This window comes from Adiantum capillus-veneris, chromosome 14 (genome assembly GCF_014529385.1).
Source record: "Adiantum capillus-veneris isolate H3 chromosome 14, ASM1452938v2, whole genome shotgun sequence".
In the NCBI taxonomy this organism is placed as follows: Eukaryota; Viridiplantae; Streptophyta; class Polypodiopsida; order Polypodiales; family Pteridaceae; genus Adiantum; species Adiantum capillus-veneris.
Window position 1 is genome coordinate 123,641,571 of NC_140944.1, and position 5,812 is coordinate 123,647,382.

The window sequence follows — 5,812 nt, forward strand, 5'->3', positions numbered from 1 at the left end:
ATGGAAGCTTAACGATGTTAGGCATGTTCCTTCTCTTCACAAAAGTTTGATCTCTATAGAACAATTGGATGATGAAGGTCACAACATTGCATTAAAAAACAAGCATTGGAAGACCTCAAAGGCATCCTTGGTGGTTTCCAAAGGAGAAAACATTGGTACACTTTACTTGTGTACTGCCAGCTCGCAATCTTTAGTTTGTGCAATAACTATAGAAGTCGACAGTGCGGTGTGGCACTACCGGCTTGGGCATATGAGTGCCAAAGGAAAGCAAATCCTTCAATCAAAGAATCTTCACCAGGTTTGAAAGAAGTGGAGTTAGAGTTCTGTGAAGATTATATTTATGAAAAACAAAAGAGGGTAAATTTTCAAAAATCGAGAAATGAAAGAAAAATTAAAAAATTGAGTTGGTTCATTCTGTACACCATCACTTGGTGGCTTATTGTACTATGTAACATTCATAGACGATGCGACTAAGAAAACATGGGTTTATGTAATGAAGAATAAAGCCGATGTGCTTTCCATATTTTAAAGGTGGAAAGCCTTTGTGGAGAATGAAACATGTACGAAGGTTTAATGCTTCAGATCTGATAATGGAGGTGAGTATTGCAACCAAGCTTCTGAAAGCTTTTGTGCTAGCAATGGAATTTGGAGGCAAAGGACAACCCCAAGGACACTTCAACAAAATGGCATTTTTGAAAGGATACACATAACAATCATGGAACGAGCACGAAGTATGCGGCTACATGCAGGCCTACCGCATTAGCTTTGGGCGAAAGCTGTAAGTACGTCTGTGTACTTAATCAAAACAAAAGAAGCAGGTGATGAGTACATGGAGCTTGAGGACGGTGAAGACTCAAGGAGTGCAAACAGTGACAATGTACAACAATGTCAACCAAATGAATAGCCTCAACCTATTCCCTGAAGATCTACAAGAGCAAATAGACCTCCACAAAGGTTTATTCCTTCCTTCAACCTTCTCTTGATCTCAGATTCTGGAGAGCTGGAATCATAAAAAGAAGCTATGCTTCACGAATCCAAAGAAGAATGGATGAAGAGCATGCAAGTGGAGATGGACTCATTACATCGCAACCAAACATGGGAGTTGGTGGAGTTGCCCAAAGGTAAGCGGGCACTGTAGAACAAATGGGTGTATAAGGTTAAGGAAGAAGAACGTGGGAAGAAAAGGTACAAGTCTTGGCTTGTGCTGAAAGGGTTTTCTCAAAAGAAAGGTATTGACTTCAATGAAATATTTTCTCCTCTTGTAAAAATGAACTGAATTAGGCTTGTCTTAAGCTTTGTGGCTACTCATGATTTAAATCTGGAGCAAATGGATGTAAATACGGCATTCTCTAATGGTGACTTAGAGAAAGAAATTTACATGATTCAACCAAAGGGGTATGAAGTAAAAGGTAAGGGAAAAATGGTTTGCAGATTAAAGAAGAGCTTGTATGGTTTAAAGCAAGCATTAAGACAGTGGTACTTGAAGTTCGATCGATGGATGTTGGATCATGGATTCACAAAATGTAACTCAAACCATTGCGTCTCACAAAGAATTTGGGAGATGAGAAGCTCATCATCCTAATGTTGTATGTTGATGACATGCTGATTGCAAGTGCTAACATGCAGGACACAAAGACCTAAAAGAGGAGCTATCAAAATCTTTTCAATGAAAGATTTAGGTGTTGCAAAGAGGATACTTGGTATGAAAATATCAAGGGATAGAACGAAGAAGACAATAAAGCTATCTCAAGAGGATTACATCAAGAAGGTACTAGAAAGGTTTGCAATGCTAAATGAAAAAATGGTTTCTACACCTTTGGCTGGTCACTTTAAACTAACCAAAGATATGTGTCCAAAGACGCAAGAGGAGATAGCCTATATGTCTAAAGTTCCATATGCAGCAGCAATAGGTTCTCTTATGTATGCTATGGTCTGGACAAGGCCAGACATTGCACATGTAGTGGGAGTTGTAAGTAGGTTCATGGACAACCCAAGTAAAGAGCATTGGCAACCTGTGAAGTGGATACTTAGATATCTGAAAGAGACAACAACAAATGCTTTGTATTTTGAAGGAACTGATATTTTTCTTCAAGGGTATGCTAATGTACATATGGCAAGTGACAAAGATACTCAAAGGAGTACTACTGGCTTTGTCTTCACGATTGGAGGCACAACAATAAGCTCGGCTTCAAAGCTGCAAAAAGTGGTCTCACTTTCTACCTTGGAAGCAGAGTATGTAGCAATGACAGAGGCAAGCAAAGAAATTATGGGGCTTCATAGATTCTTAGAAGAGCTTGGATTCAAACAAGACAATTGTGTCTTGTATAGTGATAGCCAAAGCGCTATCCATCCTACAAAGAACTCAGCCTTTCATTCAAGGACAAAGCACGTTGATGTGAGATATCATTTCATACGCACACTTATGAAAGAGGAATAGCTAAAGCTAGGAAAGGTGCATACAAGTGAAAATCCTACAGCTATTTATACAAAGGTGGTTAGCAAGGAGAAGTTGAGCTTTTGGTCATCTTCAATCGGCATTCAAGGATAAGAAGCCTGTATGGAAAGTAGTCACAGGTTTAGTTTGGAGATCAGTCTCCAAGTGGGAGATTGTTAAATATAGAAACGGATTTACTCCTTGTAATTTTTTGTGTTAAAAACACACATTTGTTAGGCCCACATTATGGGGAGAAGCTATCATGCGTGAAGAAAAATCACTCGGTGCAAACAAAAATCTTCGCCGGAATTTTATGGCTAGACGGCGACCAGAAAGTGGTCGAAAAACGGTCGGTCGGTTCGCCGGTGGCCGGTGGCCGAAGTCAATGGTGGGCAGCCATACATGGGTGAATGGGAAAATTCAACTTGGACTTGTCTACACAAGGGCGGCTACACACGGCTGCCTCTCATGAGAGAGGGCAACCCTTTTGGCTTATAAAAGGCGACCTTTTCTACACACATTTTAGAGTGTGAAGTTAATGTAACAAGGTGGGTATGAGGTGGTGAAAGTGAAGCAAGGCAAGAGCTTCATTAAGGGTATAACCCCTTTGTAACCTACTTTTTGTTTGAAGTACTGAAGCCATTGTGTGGATGCTTTCCCGTGGATGTAGCCAACAATGGGTAAACCACGTATAACGTGTGTGCTCTCCCTCTCTCTCTCTCTACTCTATAATCTCTTGTGTGTGATAATTTGTCTCTCTCTATTAAGTAAGCTACTCAATTAGCTACTTAGCTACGCCCTATTTCCTAACAATTGGTATCAGAGCAAGGTTTGCTCGTAGCTAAATAATCTCAAGAGGTCCACACAAATCACTATGAACAAGTGCCAACTGTGTATCTCTTCTACTGCTTCTATTCTTATGTGGCTGCTGTGTTTGCTTACCATACAGACAATGTTCACAGAATTCAAAATCATTAAATGAAAAGCCAGGCAAATAACCAGAACGAGACAAGATTTCCATTCCCTTCTTGGACGTATGTGCTAACCGGCTATGCCACAAAGAAACGTTCGACTACATTGATTACATTTTTAGAGACATTTGATACATAAATCATGTAAAGTCCTCCAGACTTTACTCCATGTGCTACTGTCATAGAACCCTTGGATATCTTCCACATGTTCTGTCCAAAAGTGGTGGCGTAGCCAGCATCATCAAGTAAACCTGTGCTGATCAAGCTCTTTGTAATTGCGGGAACATGTCTCACATTCTTCAGCGTGAAAGAAGAGCCATTCTGAAACTTCAATTGAACATCTCCAACACCTAAGATCTCACATGTCTGCCCATTGCCTAGCCGAACATGATCTTTAGTGGTCACATAAGAGGTAAACCACTCCTTGTTTGGAGACACATGAAGTGATGCCCCTGAGTCTATAATCCAATCACTCAGTGAATTTCCATCAGATGCTGTAAGAAGAGCTGAGTCCATTGTATTCTTCAAGAAGTAGATGTCTCCTGACACTAGACTGTCATCCTCTGCAACAGTGTTTGTCACATTTATTTCTTGAATCTTCACTGAGGACTTGTTCTTCTCACCATGGTATTCAGCTTTCTCTTTGCCTTTTTCTGCTTTCCATTCTCTGCAGTCTCTTTTCATGTGACCCTTCTTGCCACAATGGTAGCATTCTATGTCACTCTTGCCTTTAGCACTGCGGGACTTGCTACGAGACTGATTCCTCTTTCCACCTTTGTACTTTTCTTTGGTCCTACCCCTGACAACTAGGGCTGTTCCTTTGCCTTTGTCCATTGTCTTTCTATTGGTTTCTTCAGTAAGCAGACTTCCTTCTACACCTGCTATGTTCAAACCATCTGGAGGTGCAGAATTACTCAAAGCTGTGCGAAAAGTGTCCCAACTTTCTGGCAATGTGATCAACAGGAACATAGCTCTAACAGGTTCATCAAACTTGACAACTTGAGCTGACAACTGACAATAGATTGTGTTGAATTCATTCAGATGATTGGACATAGGTGTCCCTTCTTTCATCTTCAAGTCAACAAGCTTCTTAAGCCAGTATACCTGTGAAGCTGCACTCTGCTTCTCATAAAGATCACTCAGCTTTAACCATGCTTGATAAGCCGACATCTCGTCTGCTACATTGAAGTAAACGCTTTCTGCCAAAGTCAGCATAATGGTAGAAAGTGCCAATTCATCCATTTCGCTCCATTCATCTTTGTCCATATCTTCTGGTTTTATCCCCTTGAGCTTTATAGGTTTTATCTGCTTCTTTTGTACCAACACGTGCCAAATCTGCTTCTTCCACAATGGGAAATTGGTTCCATCTAGCTTCTTGATATTGTAAAGAGCAGTGTCCTGTGATCCAGCCATAGCTACGCTTCCCAGTAGTTTACTTTCCTGGGAAAAATTCGGCAGAGTTTCCCCTGTAAACTGACCTCTGAACCAATATCAACCTGTCAAATGAACCAAGAAAGCTTCAGATTCTGCAGAAATTTTGGCAGAGTCTCCTTTGTAAAATGGCTCTGGTGTACTAAAAACAGACCAAAAAACAGCTCAAAAAACCACTGTCTCTCTGACACTGTAAGCTGTGGGTAAACCTGTCCTGCATCTGTACTGTCTCTGACTGTCCTGTCACTGTCCTGTAAGATTCCTTGAATTAGTGGGAGTAATGGCAGAGGAAGGGAAGTTCAAGATCGAGAAGTTCAACGGAAAGAACTACCAACACTGGAAGATGCAGATTGAAGACTATCTCTACCAGAAGGACCTTTCTTTGCCACTAGGTGGTCTTCCAAAGAAGCCCGCAACGATGGCAAAGGAAGCATGGGCTGTCCTTGATTGAAAGGCATTGGGAACAGTCCGGTTAAGCTTGGCGCCAACGGTGTTCTTCAACGTTTTGGAGATGAAGACCATGGAGGACTTGATAAAGTTACTTGATGACTTTTTCAAGAAACCATTGGCATCTAATAAGGTATTTCTCATGAAGCACTTGTGCAATCTAAAAGTGACAGAGAATGGTTCACTTGTAGAAAATTTAAAGGACTTTAACACCAACATAAGTCAACTCGGTGAAAATGAATTTCGATGACGAAGTGAGAGCTCTCCTTATAGTATCGTCTCTACCGGATAGTTGGGATAGCCTTGTGATGACTGTAAGTAGTTCTATCTCTGGCACAAACCCTCTTTAAGTTTGATGATCTTGTGGGTGTTCTCCTAAGTGAGGAAATGCGAAGAAGAAGCACATGTGAATCATCAAGTGCTACATTGTCAATGGAAACAAGAGGAAGGCCTAAGGAGAGGTTCAAAAACCAAAAGGGTTGTGATTGCTCAAGGCGGAGCAAGTCACGCACAAAGTCAGTTCTTGATT